Below are 22,174 nucleotides of genomic sequence, written 5' to 3'. Positions count from 1 at the left end.
GAGGTGGTCGAGGATGTAGGGGAGGTCTCGGGGATCACAACGGTGTGCGGGTCGCCGTCGGGGATGGTCGGAGTTGGCCGGTCCACGTGCGCAGGCGGGGATGTTCGTCGGCGGCGAGGAGTCCGGCCTGCTCACGGCGAGGTAGTTCAATTGAACGGGTCAGAGAGCTTCACGGGTTGCCAGAGAAGATGTGGGTGCAAGGAATTGGACAAAGACTCACTGGTTAGCTCTGTCCACGCGCGGTGGCGGAAGACCGAAGTCCGGTGAAGTCGATCTTGGGCTTCCGGTGAAGTCCTGCCGGGTCCGAGGGCTTGGAAAGCTTCACGGGCCACTGGCGAAGCTAACCGAAGCACTGGCTCGACTTGGGGGTGGCTAGAGTGGGCTGGCCACGGTGGCCGAAGCTCTGGTGGCAATGGCGAGCGGAACTGAGCTCGCCGGAGCTAAGGAGGGGTGGCTGGCCGGTGCTGGTGAGCGCGGGGTGATGTGAGGCGCGCCCGAGGAGGCTTTATAGGCGCGGGCGAGCACGGCCGAGGGCGGGGCTCTGACAAGCGCTCGGGGCGTGCGCGGCGAACGCTAGTGCGCGCTCTGGCGCCTGGCACAGCGTCGAGCACGAGGCAGCGCAGAGAGAGGTCAAGTTCAAGCGCGGATTGGGCCCAAATCTTTGAGATTATGGCCATGATCCCGTTGAGAGATCTCTTCCTCTCAGGTCCCTTTGTCGTTTGTGTGTGGAGGCTAGTAAGTTTCGCTGACTGGATTAAGAGATAGAGAGGGGAGAAATCCTGTTTGTCTCACTGCCACACACAGGGAGAAGATCTCTGGTTTGACGTGTCCGAGGCACGCGTCCCAATGCCATCTCCTGGCACATGACAGAGGGGTTAGTTAGGCACATTTTTGTTAATGGGGCCATTAGGATTCGAGTTAGGGATCAAGGTGAACATGCTTTATCTTTGGCTCAAGGTCTGAATTTCAGAATTCTGAAATTCAGAATTCCCATTAAGTCCCCACATGAGAAGCTTGATTTGGGGTTTTATTTGAGTTGTTTTGGCCAAGCTTTCTCAACCTTTCTTGTTGCTTAATGAATATACTTCAATGTTTATAATTGGCTCAAGCCATGATTTTAAATTTTTCATACCCTTTTCCTTATTTTCTTGAATTTTGCTCATGGGGCTCACTTAGGGTTTTTATTAGGGTTGCAACATTATTACCTTTTTGAAAGACCCATTTGTTTTGATCATGATACTTTTAAGTATATGCTTGGTGGATTCTTTATTCTTAAGTTAATTTGATGCTCATGCTTACTTTGGTTCACATAAAATGATGGTTCTTGGTTTGGCATTTTAAGAAAAACCCTAGGTGACACTGGGGTGTCACAGCCTTCCCCCCTTAAAGGAATCTCGTCCCGAGATTCGGGCCAGAGTCCTCCCAGAGTGAAGCGAAGGGTGAGACTTAAAGAAAATGGGTGATTATTGTTATTATTAGGGTAAAACTGCTCTTCGAATGTCATTCTCTTTGCAACTTCAGAAGGAAGCCCTTTTTAAGTTTTACTTCATAGTTACATCATTCTGAATTAAGATCATATTTTTGAAAATTAGTTTCGAAGGGCAGGAGGGGTTGGGTGTGATTACGTACCAGCTTCCTTAGGTAGGCAATCGGGGAAGTTGGATCTCAAGAATTCCTCGGTTTCCCAAGTAGCTTCTTCCTCTGAGTGATTACTCCACTGGACCTTGTACATCTTGATCGATTTAGCCCGAGTTGATCTTTCCTTGCAATCCAGAATCTTGGAGGGGTACTCTTGGTACGATAGATCTGGCTCTATCTCCAATTCTGGCTCTGCTATGATCTCGGTCGGCAATCGATCACACTTCTTTAGCTGAGATACATGGAATACACTGTGAAGGGCAGACATCTTTGAAGGTAACTTCAGCTTATATGCCATGGGTCCACATGCTTCTATGATCTCATAAAGTCCAATGTAACGAGGGGCTAGCTTGCCTTTGATCCCAAACCTCTGCACTCCCTTGGTGGGTGATATCTTGAGGTATACAAAACTTCCCACCTCGAACTGGAGAGGTTTCCTTCTTCTATCATGGTAACTCTTCTGCCTGGCCTGAGCAGCTTCTAGATTCTTCCTGATTAGTTTGACCTTCCTTTCGGCTTCAGTCACTAAGTCAGGTCCAAAAACTTCTCTTTCTCCAGGTTGAGACCAATTGAGTGGTGTCCTACACCTTCTTCCATAGAGAGCTTCAAAAGGTGCCATCCTTAGGCTGGATTGATAACTATTGTTATAAGCAAACTCTGCCAAGGAGAGGTGCTTATCCCAGTTCTTGCCACAATCGATTGCACAAGCTCTCAGCATATCCTCCAGAATTTGGTTTACCCTTTCCGTCTGACCATCAGTCTGTGGGTGGTAAGCTGAACTCCTGATTAGCTTGGTTCCCAAAGACTCCTGCAATTGTTCCCAAAATCTGGCAACAAAATGGGTTCCTCGGTCAGAAACAATGGTCCAAGGTAATCCGTGCAAACACACGATCCGGTCAATATACAATTCTGCATACTTCTGAGCCTTATCAGTGGTGTGCACAGGAAGAAAATGTGCCACTTTCGTCAGTCGGTCCACAATAACCCAAATCGAATCATGATGACGAGAGGTGTTGGGCAGACCCACAATGAAATCCATGCTGATGTCATCCCACTTCCACGAAGGTATGGACAGGGGTTGCAAAGCTCCAGCTGATTTCAGGTGGCTTGCCTTTATCCTCTGACATGTGTCACATTCTGATACGTACTGGGCTATCTCCCTCTTCATTCTGGTCCACCAATACAAAGGCTTCAGGTCATGGTACATCTTGGTGCTTCCCGGATGCATAGAGAATTTGGAGAGATGAGCCTCGTCCAAAATTTTCCTTTTGAGGTCCTGGTCTTTAGGAATCACCAATCTGCTTTTGAACCATAGCACACCCTTTTCATCTTGGCGGAAACAATTATACTTCTCAACCTTCTGATGGAGATTCTTCTTAATAATCTGCACTCCCTTGTCACTGAGCTGGGCCATGATAATCTAGTCTTGCAAAGCTGGCTCAACCGAAATGTGAGACAAAGAACCAGAAGGAATCACTTCAATTTGCATCTTGTTCAACTCATCACACAAGGTGTTAATGCGAGAATCCATCAGAATGCAATTGCATTGCAACTTCTGACTCAAGGCATCTCCTACCACATTAGCTTTTCCCGGGTGATAATGTACCTCCAGGTCATAATCCTTGATCAGCTCTAGCCATCTTCTCTGCCTCATGTTGAGATCAGCCTGAGTAAAGATGTACTTAAGGCTCTTATGATCAGTGAAGATGTTGCAGTGGGTTCCCATTAGATAGTGCCTCCACATTTTTAATGCATGAACCACAGCTGCCAACTCGAGGTCATGAGTGGGATAGTTTTGCTCATGAGGCCTGAGTGCTCTTGAGGCATAAGCGATGACTTAAGTGTCTTGCATCAAGACACAACCTAGCCCGGTGCCAGAGGCATCGCAATATACATCAAAAGGCTTGCTGTTGTCGGGTTGCGCTAATACTGGTGCTGTGGTCAGATGCTGCCTTAATGCATGGAAGGCATCTTCGCACTTCTGACTCCAAACAAATTTGGCTTCTTTCTTCAGCAACTCAGTTATAGGCTTCACAATTCGAGAGAAATCCGGAATAAATCTTCGGTAATAACCAGCTAATCCCAGAAAACTCCGAATCTGACGGACAGTTGTTGGTGGCTTCCAGTTCATCACCTCTTGCACTTTATCAGGATCAACAACTATTCTAGCCTGAGAGATAGTGTGACCCAAGAATTTGATTTCCTTTAGCCAAAAATCACACTTGGATAACTTGGCATAAAGGTGGTGCTCTCGCAGACGTTGAAGCACTACATGCAAATGCCCGACATGTTCTTCTTCGTTCTTTGAGTACACCAAAATATCATCGATGAAAACCACTACGAACTTGTCCAATTCAGGCATGAAAACAGAATTCATCAGATACATAAAATATGATGGTGCATTTGTCAGCCCGAATGACATCACCAAAAATTCATATAGCCCATATCTGGTTGAGAATGCCGTCTTCGGAATATCACTCGCTCGTATCTTGATCTGATGGTAGCCAGAGCGAAGGTCTATCTTGGAAAACACCTTGGCCCCGACCAACTGGTCAAAAAGAACATCAATACGAGGCAAAGGATACTTGTTCTTGATAGTTACCGCATTAAGAGCGCGGTAATCTATACACAGTCTCAAGCTTTCATCCTTCTTCTTCACAAACAGTGCTGGACATCCCCAAGGCGAAGTACTCGGGCGAATAAATCCCTTATCCAGCAACTCTTGCAATTGCTTTTTCAATTCTGCCAACTCAGCGGGTGGCATCCGGTAGGGCCTCTTGTAAATTGGTGCTGTTCCCGGTTGCAACTCGATGGCGAATTCAATATCCCGGTCTGGTGGCATCCCTGGCAATTCATCAGGAAAGACATCTGCATACTCACAGACCACTGGGATTTTCTTCAGAGGTAACCCCGTCATAGAGAAAGCACATGACTGAGTAGAACCTTGACTATGTAGAATTAAGGTGAAGTTCCCGCAGAACGGAGAATTGACTTCCACGGTACGACTGGCTACATCAAGCACAACTTGGTGCAAGGTCATCCAATTTGCTCCTAGAATAATGTCCACATTTTCCAAACCCAACACAAGAAGAGTGGTTTTGACAATGTGGCTTCCCAGTTGAATAGGCACACTTTGGTTTAATTGATTAGTTGCAATTTTACCCCCAGGTGTGACTATCATAAATGACCCTTTTGAGAGAGAGAATGGCAGTTCACATTTAGCACTGAACTTTTGGCTAATGAAACTATGAGATGCACCAGAATCAAACAGAATTAAAGCAGGTTGATTATAAACTGAAAAGATACCGGTCATGATAGGAGCTCCTTCAGGTACTTCCTCCAGAGTAGTGAAGTTGAGCTTCCCTTGCCTGACTTGCACCTTCTGCTTTCTTCCCTTGTCTTGATTTGGTGCTGGCATCTGCCTCTGCTGGTTCCTAGGACAATTCTTGGCATAGTGGCCCACATTGCCACAAGTGAAACACTTGTTCCCATTGCCCTGGTGGAACTGCTGCTGCTGCGGAGGCTGATTGTTCCTTGGGGCGGGAGCTGGAAAGCGGTTGGGTGCCGGCTGCTGCTGCTAAGGTGGCCTGATCACCCATCTACCTGCCTGCTGCTGAAAACCCCTGCTCTGATTGTGAGAAACAATCCGGAACCTCTGAGCCTGAGCGGATGGTGCTGCCATTGGTGCCTTTCTCTTCTTCTCTGCCCGGTGAGCTACAATGCAATCCTCCTGGGAAATGGCCATGTTGACCAACTCATTGAAGCTATCAGCCCAGACAGTGTTGAGTCGTTCCCGCAGCTTGGTGTTAAGACCCCTGCGGAAGCGGTCTCTCTTCTTTTCATCAGAATCAGCATGGTACCCTGCATACTGGCATAAGTCGTTGAAGGCTTGCGCATACTGCAGTACTGTGCGGGTTCCTTGATTAAGGGCCGGAAATTCATTCAACTTCCGATCAAGAATGCCAGCTGGGATGTGGTGTCCTCTGAAGGCAGTCTTGAATTCCTCCCAAGATACTTCACGGTCAGCGGGGAGCATGGCACGGAAGTGGTCCCACCAAGTCCGAGCAGGGCCGCGAAGCTGCTGTGCGGTGAAGCGAGCCTTGGCCTCATTAGGGCAGTCTCTCGTTAGGAGGGGAAACTTGGACTGAACGACGCGAAGCCATACGTCGGCGTCCAACGTATCCTCTGCCTTGGTGAACAAGGGTGGCTGCGTGCTTAGAAACTCCTGGTAAGTTGCCATTGCCGGAGGTCGCTGATGCTGGCCTCCACCATGCTGCTGAGGGTGGGGCTGGCACTGCAAGAGCTGTCGCAGAATCTCATTCTGCTGGGCCATCAGCTCCTGCACTGTGGGAGCTGGAGGAGGTGGCGGGGGAACCTGCTCGTTATGCCCGCGATGCTACCTAGCTGCCATCTGAAAATAGAGATTGTCGCCATTGTTATCCCAACTCACAGTTTCGAACGACAAGATATCATCTCATATGGAAGGAAAAATGCCATGATCATAATATTAGGTTCGAAATGAAGATAACATGGTGACAAATATCCCACAGATTTCAAAGGTTCACAGGGTTACATCAATCAGGGGAAAGTACCCATAAGCCTAGTCCAAAATCTGATATTAACTAAGCTCGCATAGGTTTCTATCCGCCTAAAAGTGTCGAAGTGACTGCTTAACCCTGAGCGGTGGAAGCGACACTGGATACGGGTGAAGGAGGCATCGCGGAGGTAGTCCCATTAGCACCAGGGGCTGGTCCTAGCTCCTCGGGAGCCTCTTCTCCCTCGCTTCCTGCTTCATTGGCCTCCATCTCCAGGTGGTGCATGTCCAAGTGGTCATTTGCTTCTTCGAGTTCCCTCTGCACATCGTGAAGCTGATTCTCCAAGACATCAATAGTGTTGTCTCAGATCTCCACCTGCTGCTCCAAGGTGGTGATGCGCTGGCTCAGCCTCTCCACCTGCAGATCCTTCTCTACCAACTCGGTGGATAGATCGACCACAAAATCTTCTCGACTGTCGAGAGTGAGCTTGGCAGTTTGAGCGGTGTTAGCAAGGAGTGCCATAGCATCGCTCTGAAGGGCCTGAAGGCGGTACAACGCACTCATGCACTGAACAGTGACCCTCCCAACCAAGTCAGGATACATCGCCCACACATCCTTCACATGGCTCACGCGGTTACACCACATGGGATCATCCTTCTTCTCAGCAGGGAAGAGTCCCAAGGGGTGCATCACCATCTCCAGTGGATGGTAGCCACAGAAAGTCGTCAGAGTCTTCATGGCTGCTGCTTCAACGGTGTCGTCCGTCCTGAGTCCAATTGTCTCAGAATCAAGAGAACGCCAACCCGGCTGAAGGGGATGAGCCTCCAAAGTCAGCCAGACCCGACAACGAGGTACCCGATGCTCCTCATACAACTGCACCGTGTACAAAGGGGGCGTAGGGTAACCGGCGGAGTTAAGCACTTCCCACAAGATGGAAGGAAAGCCATCGCGAGAAAGGAAGTCGGAACTGAAACGAGTGTCTCCTCCACTGGCGGGGGTGGGTGAATTCATCTGCGGAAGGGAACCAAAGGTAAAGATTATGGTGGAAGGAAAAAGAAAAAGAGAGCCCGGATGGTTCTAAAGAAAGTGGGTTAGCTCAAATTTTTAATTCCTCTTTGTGTTTATAATGCATGCATGCTGGAAGTAACGTTGCCTCTCCAAAAATAGGGTGCTTTTTAGGGCATCCTTAGAAATATAAGTACTATCCCACGTGGCCTAATTAGTTAGCCACCTATTTCTCCCTCTATGCCTAAGGCCTTTCGTCCTAGGTCTAGCGATCTAGTCCTGACGATCCGTAGCAGTTTCTAGGCAAGTTTTAGATTTTGAAAATTGGTATTCATGGTTTATTGTCCTTCTCTGTGGTGGAATTTGCTCCGATACCAGCTGTGGCAGAACCACCCGAATTATTCCAGCTTAAGTGCCTAAGTAACGCCTCAGGGGCCGCAACACACTTAAATCGGAATAACCCGTCAGTCCTTCAGATCTAGTCTGATAGAGCCACTTAACCAGGATCAAATTCCACAAACTCACTCGAAGGTGAGTCACAGAAGAAATACAATATAACAGGAAACCTCAAATTAAGTGCTGAATTATTACATAGATCGGAGTTTTTGAGTAGCAAATAAGAGTTCACAAAATAAAGTGCAGCGGATAATCGATTTCGTCGGTATTGAGGAAATGAGCAAGGCCTAGCCCACTACTCCTCGTGCTCCTCTCCTGCCGGAGCAACATCCCACTCGACCGTCCAACCCGGTGGCAGGGTGGTAGGCCAAGTCACACCATCAACCATTTCCTGAATGGTACCTGCAAAAATTATGCCACAAGCAAGGCTGAGTATACTAATACTCAGCTAGACTTAACCGGTGTGAGGAGTCTACTCCTCTACCTCTAGACTATGCAACTGTTTGGCTGAGGGGTTTGGTTTGCCAAAAGCACTAACTGTCTCTAAAATCAATTTTTAGCCTTTCAAGTTCTATCATCATTAACTTAGCTAGATTTGCTCCTTCTAAGCATACATGGTGACAAGCATTTAGTTCAATCAACAAATTATCTCATGTAACCTCATTTCACTTCTTACTCGATGCAGTACAAGGGGTCAAGCAGTCTCATTAGCTGCGAGAAGCAGACGATTCGAATCGAGTTTTAACCTTGCAAGGTAAACCTAAACACATGACATGTCAGGGTACTCCGACCCCACACATGTCAACCGTCCCCATCGATTCCCTGTTCGCGTCCAGGCCTCACCGCCTTGGCATACAATGCTCCACTGACCCCGGCTGCCGCCGTGCAGTGACCGCACTTGTACCCACCATAGCTAGCATGGGAGACCCAGTCTTAGGTCGCATGAGGGATAAAGTCCGCGCCCGACTTCACTCAGGTACTAGGTTTACCGGTTACCATTTTTCCCAGCATGTGCTTAGTACGTTCAAAAGCTTGACTCAGGTATCCACACATTAATCCTTAATTCCTTTTTCCTGTCTCATGGACAAGGCATCCTCCCTGGATCCAAGTCCATAGACTAACATATATCCCGTTATCAAGATGAATACAATCAATTCCTGACCTCGCGCGAGTGCTAGAAAAATCACTCGACTTCTACCGAGATCCTGATTAGCAAGCAGCTACTCGACCTAGCATACTAGTATTCATCTCAAAAAGGAATCCTAAGTTCATGCAACTAGAGGTTTCAAGCAACTCCTACACTTAAGTGCACATTGCAATCCTACAAGCATTAAGTGTAGTAAAGTAGCATATAATAACACGGTTATGCATATAAACCGGGGCTTGCCTTCAATTGCTGAGGCTGCGGGGAGATCCTCAACAGCAGCCTCGGAAGCTTGCTCCTGGTCCTCCTCTTGGACAGATCCTTGCTCGGGGATGAGCACGTACTCTCCGTCGGCAAGATTACAATCTAATGAATGCAATGCTAAGATACATGCATGATATGATAGGTGCTTTAGAAATTACAACTTTTGACGGTGTATGATCTACTTGAGTTAAACAAGGTTAACTTTACTTATGTAAGACCCTTGGGTGGTATACTTGGTAAATTGGGTCAAACTTTATCTAAGGTAAGTGGTAGGTTTTATTTTTGGGGTTTATTTCTTCTTTCCTTTTCTTTTATTCTCTTTAATGTTTTGGAGTGGGTTTGAACTACAAGTTGCTTTAATAAAATTCCAAAAATTCTGCAAAAATTACAGTGGCTTGGTACTGGTGTATATTTCTCTGTCTCAAAATTTGGGGATCAGAAAGTGAATAGTTTTCTCTAGACAAAATTATCAAATTTTAGGGCAGAAGGGGTGCTTTGAACTACAACTATTATTTAACAGTGGGTAATTCTCTAAAACTTATTTTTGCTGGCTTTTAGGTGCTATAACATGACTTGATACAAATTTCTAGCCATTAATACCTTTTAGCTATTTTACTATGGTTTTCTCAAGTTTCTAGCCAAATAGGTGCTTTCTACTACCACTATATTTGAAAAATATCAAACAACAGAGTTCTTATTTTTCTTAGTTTTTGTTTTGCGCAAGAGCAATCATTCTGAAGTTTGGCATCTTTTTGCTTAAGGGAAGGGGTGGTATGCATTATTTGGATTAAGTGGCCTTTCTCATAAATCATTAGCAATAGGTATGAGTTTGCTCCTTTTTCATGCGTTTGCATTTTTTCTGGTGGTTTATCTCATTATGGACTTAGCAAATTTTTGGTTGCCCATTATTACATCATTAGGGGTTGTTCATGATTTATTTGGGAAATGCCTCATTATCATTTTATATTTATTTTCCTTACTTAAAATGTTGGGCTGAGGTGTTCATTATTTTTGCAGTGGGGCTCTGGTGGTTGTAAGTCCACTGGATTTTTATTATTCATTTTGGGTATAGTTTTGTAATTCTAATAATTAATTTTTAGTTCAAATAATGCTAAATAAAACATTTTAATTTAAAACTGATCTGTACTAATGATCTCTTTATTTTTCCTAGGTTCTCTGTTACTTAAGCAAACTAGGAAAAATAATTCTAATCACTGTTCATTAATTTCTAACGCCTTTCTGATTTTTCCTAAGTTTTGGGCAAAATAGCTTTAAATGAATATCTACATTATATTCTTCAATGCTGGAGTTCCTACTATTTTTAAACAGTGTCTAAATGAGGTTTGAATACCTACAAATTTTCTTAAGTTCAGTACAGAAGAAAAACTAATTTTCCTTATTTAAACAAGATTTGGTCAGTTTCTGTTTTTAATTTTAAACTCTAAAATTCAAAACAGAAAGCATAGGGTTTATCATTTTTAAATGATAGTTCATAATATTTAAGATCTAGCAAAATTAGTTTGGTAGCTTTTGATTAAGAATTCATCAAGTTACGGATTTTATAAGTTCTCTGGTTATTTAAAAAGATTAACAGAATTGATTAAATGGAAAACCACTTTGCACTGGGGTCCCTGGCGGGTGTTTTAAGTTTTCTTCGCGGATCAGTCCCTGGGCTACTATTCACATGAGTCACTGACGTTACAGAAAACCCCTCGGGTTCTTCTAATCCTAACCCGAGGTCCTTCTCCTAACTTAAACAGTAACCGCGGCGGAAGAAAGGGCGGAGGGGCTTACCGGCGGTGAGATTGCTCCGGTGAGGTGGTCGAGGATGTAGGGGAGGTCTCGGGGATCACAACGATGTGCGGGTCGCCATCGGGGATGGTCGGAGTTAGCCGGTCCACGTGCGCAGGCGGGGATGTTCGTCGGCGGCGAGGAGTCCGGCCTGCTCACGGCGAGGTAGTTCAATTGAATGGGTCAGAGAGCTTCACGGGTTGCCAGAGAAGATGTGGGTGCAAGGAATTGGACGAAGACTCACTGGTTAGCTCTGTCCACGCGCGGCGGCGGAAGACCGAAGTCTGGCGAAGTCGATCTTGGGCTTCTGGTGAAGTCCTGCCGGATCCGAGGGCTTGGAAAGCTTCACGGGCCACTGGCGGAGCTAGCCGAAGCACTGGCTCGACTTGGGGGTGGCTGGAGTGGGCTGGCCACGGTGGCCGAAGCTCTGGCGGCAATGGCGGGCGGAAATGAGCTCGCCGGAGCTGAGGGGTGGCTGGCCGGTGCTGGTGAGCGCGGGGTGAAGTGAGGCGCGCCCGGGGAGGCTTTATAGGCGCGGGCGAGCACGGCCGAGGGCAGGGCTCTGACAAGCGCTCGGGGAGTGCGCGGCGAACGCCAGTGCGCGCTCTGGCGCCTGGCACAGCGTCGAGCACGAGGCAACGCAGAGAGAGGTCAAGTTCAAGCGCGGATTGGGCCCAAATCTTTGAGATTATGGCCATGATCCCGTTGAGAGATCTCTTCCTCTCAGGTCCCTTTGTCGTTTGTGTGTGGAGGCTAGTAAGTTTCGCTGACTGGATTAAGAGATAGAGAGGGGAGAAATCCTGTTTGTCTCACTGCCACACACAGGGAGAAGATCTCTGGTTTGACGTGTCCGAGGCACGCGTCCCAATGCCATCTCCTGGCACATTACAGAGGGGTTAGTTAGGCACATTTTTGTTAATGGGGCCATTAGGATTCGAGTTAGGGATCAAGGTGAACATGCTTGATCTTTGGCTCAAGGTCTGAATTTCAGAATTCTGAAATTCAGAATTCCCATTAAGTCCCCACATGAGAAGCTTGATTTGGGGTTTTATTTGAGTTGTTTTGGCCAAGCTTTCTCAACCTTTCTTGTTTCTTAATGAATATACTTCAATGTTTATAATTGGCTCAAGCCATGATTTTAAATTTTTCATACCCTTTTCCTTATTTTCTTGAATTTTGCTCATGGGGCTCACTTAGGGTTTTTATTAGGGTTGCAACATTATTACCTTTTTGAAAGACCCATTTGTTTTGATCATGATACTTTTAAGTATATGCTTGGTGGATTCTTTATTCTTAAGTTAATTTGATGCTCATGCTTACTTTGGTTCACATAAAATGATGGTTCTTGGTTTGGCATTTTAAGAAAAACGCTAGGTGACACTGGGGTGTCACAAGGAACAAAGCCCGACTTGTGGCCAAGGGATATTCACAAGTCGAAGGTTTGGATTTCTATGAAACCTATGCACCCGTAGCTAGGCTTGAGTCAGTTCGCATATTACTTGTCTATGCTACTTACCATGGCTTTAAGCTTTACCAAATGGACATGAAGAGTGCCTTCCTCAATGGACCAATCAAGGAGGAGGTCTATGTTGAGCAACCTCCCGGCTTTGAAGATAGTGAGTATCCTAACCATGTTTACAAACTCTCTAAGGAGCTTTATGGGCTCAAGCAAGCCCCAAGAGCATGGTATGAATGCCCAAGAGTTTTTCTTATCACAAATGGATTCAAAGTCAGAAAAGCCGATCCTACTCTCTTTACTAAAACAATTGCAAATGATTTGTTTGTATACCAAATTTATGTTGATGATATCATATTTGGGTCTACTAACAAATCTACTTGTGAAGAGTTTAGTAGGATTATGGTTCAAAAATTCGAGATGTCTATGATGGGGGAGTTGAAGTATTTCTTAGGATTTCAAGTCAAGCAACTCCAAGAGGGCACCTTCATTAGCCAAACGAAGTACATTCAAGACATCCTCACCAAGTTTGGGATGAAGGATGCCAAGCCCATCAAGACACCCATGGGAACCAATGGGCATCTCGACCTCGACACAGGAGGTAAATCCGTAGATCAAAAGGTATACCGGTCGATGATAGGATCTTTACTCTATTTATGTGCATCTCGACCGGATATTATGCTTTCCGTATGCATGTGTGCAAGATTCCAAGCCGATCCTAAGGAAGTTCACGTTAGGGCCGTAAAACGAATCTTGAGATATTTAGTTTATACTCCTAAGTTTGGCCTTTGGTACCCCAAGGGATCCACATTTGATTTAATAGGTTACTCAGATGCTGATTGGGCAGGGTGTAAGATTGATAGAAAGAGCACATCAGGGACTTGCCAGTTTTTGGGAAGATCTCTGGCGTCTTGGGCTTCAAAGAAACAAAATTCCATAGCTCTTTCTACCGCCGAAGCCGAGTACATTGCCGCAGGCCATTATTGCGCGCAATTGCTTTGGATGAGGCAAACCCTTAGGGACTATGGTTACAAATTAACCAAAGTCCCTCTCCTATGTGATAATGAGAGTGCAATCCGTATGGCGGATAATCCCGTTGAGCACAGCCGCACTAAGCACATAGCCATTCGGTATCACATTTTGAGGGATCACCAACAACGGGGGGATGTTAGCACCAAAGAACAATTAGCTGATATCTTTACCAAGCCATTAGATGAGAAAACATTTACTAAACTTAGGCATGAGCTAAACATTCTTGATTCTAGGAATTTTGATTGATTTCTTGCACACATAGCTCATTATATACCTTTGATCATCTCTCTTTCATGTACTATGACTAATGTGGTTTTCAAGTGTATTTCATGCTAAGTCATAGATTGAAAGGGAAAAGGAGTCTTCGGCGACGACAAGGCTTCCACTCCACTCCATCGAATTACTCATCCTTCGTCGTCACTCTGCACAACTCTCCAATTTGGTATAATCTTCACTCATATATTGTTTGCCAAAGGGGGAGAGAAAGTAAATAGGGCTTATATTTCACTCACAAGTATCCGTTTTTGGCGATTCATGCCAAAGGGGGAGAAAGTATTAGCCCAAAGCAAAAGGACCGCACCACCACCAATTTAAAAATGTAGTCTTTCAATTTGAATTTAAAGAAGTTTTTCAATTGGTATCTTATTTTTGATATAATTTCAAATTAGTATGACCCCTTTCAAAATTAATATCTAAAACCCTCTTGAACACTAAGAGTAGAATTTCATTAAGGGGGAGTTTTGTTTAGTCAAAGGAAAAACATTTGAAATAGGGGGAGAAAATTTCAAATCTTGAAAATGCTTCTCAAAATCTTATTCATTTGCCTTTGACTATTTGCAAGGAAGATTTTGAAAAGAATTTCCAAAATATTTTGCAAAAACAAAACAAGTGGTGCAAGTGTGGTCCAAAATGTTAAAATAGAAGAAAGCATCCATGCATATCTAATGAAATATAAATTGGTTTAATTCCAAGTAACCTTTGCACTTACCTTATGCAAACTAGTTCAATTCTGTACTTATATATTTGCTTTGGTTAGTGTTGGCATCAATCACTAAAAAGGGGGAGATTGAAAGGGAAATAGGCTTACACCTTTTCCTTAAATGATTTTGGTGGTTGAATTGCCCAACACAAATATTTGGACTAACTAGTTTCCTCTAGATTATAAGTTCTACAGGTGCCAAAGGTTCAACACAAACCAATAAAAAGTCCAAGAAAGGGTTCAAATAAAAAGAGCAAAAGACAACCGAAGGCAACCCTGGTCTGGCGCACCGGACTGTGTCCGGTGTGCCACCGGACTGTGTCCGGTGCACCAGGGAGATCGACTCTGAACTTGCCACCTACGGGAATTTGGGAAGGCCCTCCGCTATAAATCACCGGACTGTCTGGTGTAGCACCGGACTGTCCGGTGTGCCAGCGGAGTAACGGCTAAGCAGCGCCAATGGTCGTCTGCAAAGGAATAGTGAAACGCTACAGTGCGCGCCTACGCGTGCAGAGTCAGAGCAGGTGTCAGATGGCGCACCGGTCAGTGAACAGTGTCTGTCCGGTGCACCACCGGACTGTCCAGTGGCCCACATGTCAGAAACTCCAACGGTCGAACCCTAACGGTCGGGTGACGTGGCTGGCGCACCGGACAGTGTCCGGTGCGCCATACGACAGCAGCCTTCACCAACGGCCATTTTGGTGGTTGGGGCTATAAATACCCCCCAACCACCACACTTCAATGCATCCAAGTTTTCAGCCATCAAACCTCATATAAGAGCTCTAGACTTCATTCCAAGACACAAACAAAGAGATCAAATCCTCTCCCAAGTCCGGAATCACTCCAAACAAATTAGTGACTAGAGAGAGAGACTTTTGTGTTCTTTTGAGCTCTTGCGCTTGGATCGCTTTCCTTCTTCCTCTATTCTTGTTTCCAACTCACTTGTAATCAAAACAAGAGACACCAAGTTGTGGTGGTCCTTGTAGTGGACGAAGTGTCCCATTTGATTGAAGAGAAGGGCTCACTCGGTCTAAGTGACCGTTTGAGAGAGGGAAAGGGTTGAAAGAGACCCGGTCTTTGTGACCACCTCAATGGGGAGTAGGTTTGCAAGAACCAAACCTTGGTAAAACAAATCACCGTGTTCATTCGCTTTATTTTCTTGTTGATTTGGTTTCCCTCTCTTTCGGACTCGAATTTAATTCTAACGCTAACCCCGACTTGTAGTGTGTGCTTAAGTTTGTAAATTTCAGATTCCGCCTATTCACCCCCCTCTAGGCGACTTTCAGTAATCCAGGGGGTATCTCAGAGGGAAACACATCCATATACTCTTGCAAAAGGTTAGCAACAGTCGATGGCAAAGCAATAGACGTATCATCAATGGAATAGAAAGCATTTTTGCACACTAAGGCATAGCAAAGTCCAACAGAGGCATGTAACTCATCAAGATCAGATTTAGTAGCTAGCAAAGTAGGAGTTTTTAACTTAATAGGTTGCTGATTTTCAGAGTTCAAAACACCTTTTTACTTAGCATTAGTCTTTTTCTCATGTTCAAAGTGGACAATTTCAGTGGGAGTCATAGGAAGCAACACAATTTTCTTTCACTTATGCATGAAAGTATATTTATTAGATCTACCATGGTGAATAACATCAGTATCAAACTCCCAAGGATGTCCTAATAAAAGAGAGCAAGCATCCATACTCACCACATCGAAATCAACAAAGTCATGGTAAGAGCCAATAGAAAAATGCACCCTTGCTGTTTTTGTTACCTTGAACTTACCGCTGTTATTAAACCATTGAATGTGATAAGGGTGGGGATGCTCTCGTGTGGTCAAGCCAAGCTTCTTGACCACCTCAACGGTCACCAAGTTGTTGCAGCTACCACCGTCAATGATGGTATGTACACGACATTCCTTGACGATGAGGAACATGTTGAAGAGGTTGTGGCGCTGTCTGTTGTCGTCATCACCAGCCGTGGCACTCAAAGCTCGTTGCACAATCAAGGCCTTATAGGTCTCGGTCGCTGTTGTACCAAGAACCTCTTCATCACCATCATAAGTCTATGCAATGTTAGCTCCAACAGTATCTTCATATTCAACATCAGAAGCACTAACATACCGACCATCGCCAGTAGCAATGTATGCCCGTTTGCTGGGGCAATCTCGCTGCATATGGCCAAGTCCCTGGCAGCGGTGGCACTTGATGTCGGAAGAGCGGCCTGTGGAAGAGGTGGTCGTAGCCGGTTTTGCTACAACACCAGAAGGCACCAATGAAAGGGAAATAGGGTCAAACCTTTTCCTAAGTAATTTTGGTGGTTGAATTGCCCAACACAAATAATTGGACTAACTAGTTTGCTCTAGATTATAAGTTCTACAGGTGCCAAAGGTTCAACACAAACCAATAAAAAGTCTAAGAAAGGAGCAAAAGACAACCGAAGGCTGCCCTGGTCTGGCGCACCGGACAGTCCGGTGTGCCACCGGATAGTGTCCGGTGCACCAGGGAGAACCACCCTGAACTGCTCAGCTTCGGGAATTTAGGGAGCCACTCCGCTATAATTCACCGGACTGTCCGGTGTAGCACTGGACTGTCCAGTGTGCCAAGCGGAGCAACGGCTAACAACGCCAATGGTCATCTGCAAAAGTGTACAGTGCGTGAACAGTGCGCGGACAGCGCGCGCAGAATCAGAGCAAGCGCCAGAAGGCGCATCCGACAGTGAACAGTGACTGTCTGGTGCACCACCGGACTGTCCGGTGGCCCCACTTGTCAGATCTCCAACGGTTGGATGACGTGGCTGGCGCACCGGGCAGTGTCCGGTGGCGCACTGGAGTACTGGACTGTCTGGTGCGCCCATCGACAGCAGCCTTCACCAACGACCATTTTGGTGGTTGGGGCTATAAATACCCCCCAACCACCACACTTCAAGGCATCCAAGTTTTTCAGCCAACACATTCAATACAAGAGCTAGTGCATTCAATACAAGACACAATTAGATTGAATCAAAGGCTCTCCAAGTCCCAATTCCACTCAAAGCAATTAGTGACTAGAAGAGAGAGTTTTGCCCGTGTTCTTTGAGCTCTTGCGCTTGGATCACTTTTCTTCTTCCCCATTTCTTGTTCTCAACAACTTTGTAATCAAAGCAAGAGACACCAATTGTGTGGTGGTCCTTGTGGGGACTAAGTGTCCCAATTGATTGAGGAGAAAAGCTCACTCGGTCTAAGTGACCGTTTGAGAGAGGGAAAGGGTTGAAAGAGACCCGGTCTTTGTGACCACCTCAACAGGGAGTAGGTTTGCAAGAACCGAACCTTGGTAAAACAAATCATCGTGTCACACTCTTCATTTGCTTGTGATTTGTTTTCGTCCTCTCTTTCGGACTCGCTTTTATTTCTAACGCTAACCCCGGCTTGTAGTGGTGCTTAAAGTTTATAAATTTCAGATTTGCCTATTCACCCCCTCTAGGCGACTTTCAATTAGTATCAAAGCCCGATACTTCATTAGAGCCTAACCGCTCGAAGTGATGTTGGGAGATCACGCCAAGAAGGAGATGGTGACCAGCGAGAAGCCCGCCACAAGCCATGGGAAGGCTCCATCGAGAGAATCCGGCAACAAGATGAAGGGATCCCCTTCACACAACAAGTCGCATCGGAGCGGAGAGAAGAAAAAGAAGATGAATAAAGTGGTATACTACGAGACCGACTCTTCGTCGCCATCCACCTCCGGCTCCGACACGCCATCCATCACTTCTAAGTGCCATGAGCGCAAGAAGTTTAGTAAGATCCCCTTACGCTACCCTCGCATTTCCAAACATACTCCATTACTTTCCGTTCCATTAGGCAAACCACCAACTTTTAATGGTGAAGATTATTCTAGGTGGAGTGAAATGATGAAATATCACCTAACCTCACTCCACACAAGCATATGGGACATTGTTAAATTTGGAGCACAGGAACCATCCGTAGGGGATGAAGACTATGATGCGGACGAGGTCGCCCAAATCCGGCATCTGAATTCCCAAGCAACTACTATACTCCTCAACTCTCTAAGTCGAGAGGAGTATAATAAGGTGCAAGGGTTGAAGAGTGCCAAGGAGATTTGGGACGTACTCAAAACCGCGCACGAAGGAGACGAGGTGACCAAGATCACCAAGCGGGAAACGATCGAGGGGGAGCTCGGTCGGTTCATGCTCAACCAAGGAGAGGAGCCACAAGCCAGTACAACCGGCTCAAGACCTTGGTGAACCAAGTGCGCAACCTCGGGAGCACAAAATGGGATGACCATGAAATGGTTAAGGTTATTCTAAGATCACTTGTTTTTCTTAACCCTACACAAGTACATTTAATTCGTGGTGATCCTAGATATAAGCTAATGTCTCCCGAGGAGGTGATAGGGAAGTTTGTGAGCTTTGAGTTGATGATCAAAGGCTCCAAACAAATCATCGAGCGAGGCGCCACCTCCACACCCGAGGTGCAACCCGTTGCCTTCAAAGCAACGGAGGATAAGAAAGAAGAGTCTACATCAAGTAGGCTCCCCATCGACGCCTCCAAGCTCGACAATGAGGAGATGGCGCTCATCATCAAAAGTTTCCGCCAAATCCTCAAGCAAAGGAGGGGAAGGACTACAAGCCCCGCTCAAAGAAAGTTTGCTACAAGTGTGGTAAGCCCGATCATTTTATTGCTAAATGTCCATTATCTAGTGACAGTGACAGGGGCGACGACAAGAAGGGAAAGAGGAGGGAAAAGAAAAGATACTACAAGAAGAAGGGTGGCGATGCCCATGTTTGCCAGGAATGGGACTCCGATGAGAGCTCCACCGACTCCTCCTCCGATGAGGATGCCGCAAACATCACCGTCAACAAGGGTCTCCTCTTCCCAAACGTCGGCCACAAGTGCCTCATGGCAAAGGACGGCAAAAAGAAGGTAAAATCTAGAGCCTCCACTAAATATGCAACATCTAGTGATGAGGAAAACTCTAGTGATGATGAAGACAATTTGCTTGCCCTTTTTGTCAACCTAAACATGCAACAAAAGGAAAAATTAAATGAATTGATAGGTGCTATTCATGAGAAGGATGAACTCTTGGATAGCCAAGAGGACTTCCTTATTAAAGAAAACAAGAAGCATGTTAAGGTTAAAAATGCTTATGCTCAGGAAGTAGAAAAATGTGAAAAATTAACTTGTGAGCTAAGAACTTGCCATGGTACTATTTCCATCCTTAGAAATGAGAATGCTAAACTAATTGCTAAGGTTGATAAATTAAATGTTTGTGATGATTCTCTTGTCAAACTTAAAAATGGTAAAGATAATTTGATTGCTAAGATTGACAAGTTAAATGAATCAATTGCTAGCCTTAAGATAGAAAATGGTAAATTGATTACTAAGGCTAAAAGTTAAAATGTTTGCAATGATATTGTTTCCAATCTTAGAAATGAAAATGTCATGTTACTTGCTAAGATTGATGAATTAAATGTTTGCAAACCCTCTACATCTACCATTGAGCATGTTACTATTTGTACTAGATGTAGAGACATTAATGTTGATGCTATTCATGATCACCTAGCTTTAATCAAACAACAAAATGATCACATAGCTCAACTTAGTGCTAAAATTAATGAGCATGACTTAGAAAATGAAAATTTTAAATTTGCTAGAAGCATGCTCTATAATGGGAGGCGCCCTAGGATTAAGGATGGCATTGGCTTCCAACAGGGAGACAATGTCAAGCTTAATGCCCCTAAAAGATTGTCTAACTTTGTTAAGGGTAAGGCTCCCATGGCTTAGGATAACGAGGGTTACATTTTATATCCTGCCGGTTATCCCGAGCACAAGATTAGGAGAATTCATGCTAAGACGACTCATTCGGTTTCTCACCATGCCTTTATTTATAAGAATGAGGCTTCTAGCTCTAGGCGTTCTACACATGTTAAAATGCCTAAAAAGAAATCTTCTATTGCATCAAATGATCATAACATTTCATTTAAGACTTTTGATGCTTCATATGTTTTAACTAACAAATCAGGCAAAGTAGTTGCCAAATATGTTGGGGCCAAACACAAGGGCTCAAAGACTTGTGTTTGGGTACCCAAGGTGCTTGTTTCTAATGTCAAAGGACCCAAGACCGTTTGGGTACCTAAGAACAAGGCCTAAATTTGTTTTGTAGGTTTATGCATCCGGGGGCACAAGTTGGATCATTGATAGCGGGTGCACAAACCACATGACTGGGGAGAAAAGGATGTTCTCCTCCTATGAGAAAAACCATGATCCCCAAAGAGCTATCACATTCAGGGATGGAAATCAAGGTTTGGTCAAAGGACTTGGTAAATTTGCTATATCATCTGACCATTCTATTTCCAATGTTTTTTTGTAGATTCTTTAGATTACAACTTGCTTTCAGTTTCTCAATTATGCAAAATGGGCTACAACTGTCTTTTTACGGATATAGGTGTTACTGTCTTTAGAAGAAGTGATGATTCAGTAGCATTTAAGGGAGTGTTAGAGGGTCAGCTATACTTAGTTGATTTTAATAGAGCTGAACTCGACACTTGCTTAATTGCTAAGACTAACATGGGTTGGCTCTAGCATCGCCGACTAGCCCACGTTGGGATGAAGAATCTACATAAGCTTCTAAAGGGAGAGCACATTTTGGGACTAACAAATGTTCATTTTGAGAAAGACATGATTTGTAGCGCATGTCAAGCAGGGAAGCAAGTTGGCGTTCATCATCCACACAAGAACATCATGACGACCGACAGGCTACTTGAGCTACTCCACATGGACCTATTCGACCCGATAGCTTACATAAGCATCGGTGGGAGTAAGTACTGTCTAGTTATTGTGGATGATTATTCTCGCTTCACTTGGGTGTTCTTTTTGCAGGAAAAATCTCAAACCCAAGAGACCTTAAAAGGATTCTTGAGACGGGCTCAAAATGAGTTTGTATTGAGGATCAAAAAGATTAGAAGAGATAACAGAACGGAGTTCAAGAACTCTCAAATTGAAGGCTTCCTTGAGGACGAGGGCATCAAGCATGAGTTCTCTTCTCCCTACACACCTCAACAAAATGGTGTAGTGGAGAGGAAGAATAGAACTCTACTTGACATGGTGAGGACCATGCTTGATGAGTACAAGACTTCGGACCGATTTTGGGCGGAAGCAATCAACACCGCTTGCTACGCCATCAACCGTCTCTACCTTCACCGAATCCTCAAGAAGACATCATATGAACTCCTAACCGGTAAAAAGCCCAATGTTTCATATTTTAGAGTCTTTGATAGCAAATGTTTTATTCTTGTTAAAAGAGGTAGAAAACCTAAATTTGCTCCTAAGGCTGTAGAAGGCTTTTTACTAGGATATGATTCAAACACAAAGGCATATAGAGTCTTTAACAAGTCCACTGGACTAGTTGAAGTTTCTTGTGACATTGTGTTTGATGAGACTAACGGCTCTCAAGTAGAGCAAGTTGATCTTGATGAGTTAGATGATGAAGAGGCTCCATGCGTAGCGCTAAGGAACATGTCCATTGGGGATGTGTGTCCTAAGGAATCCGAAGAGCCTCCACAAGCACAAGATCAACCTTCATCTTCCATACAAGCATCTCCACCAACCCAAGATGAGGATCAAGCTCAAGATGATGAGAATGAATATCAAGAAGAGCCACCTCAAGAGGAGGACAATGATCAAGGGGGAGATGCCAATAATCAAGACAAGGAAGATGATGAGGGTCAAGACCGCCGCACCCAAGAGTCCACCAAGCGATACAACGAGATCACCCCATGAACTCCATCCTCGGAGATATTCATAAGGGGGTAACCACTCGATCTCGTGTCGCTCATTTTTGTGAACATTACTCCTTTGTGTCTTCTATTGAGCCATATAGGGTGGAAGACACATTAAGAGATTCGGATTGGGTGTTGGCAATGCAAGATAAACTCAACAACTTCA

Source organism: Zea mays, chromosome 9 (assembly GCF_902167145.1).
Source record: "Zea mays cultivar B73 chromosome 9, Zm-B73-REFERENCE-NAM-5.0, whole genome shotgun sequence".
Lineage (NCBI taxonomy): Eukaryota > Viridiplantae > Streptophyta > Magnoliopsida > Poales > Poaceae > Zea > Zea mays.
The sequence above is the reverse complement of the archived record's forward strand: the minus strand, read 5'-3'. Positions refer to the sequence as shown.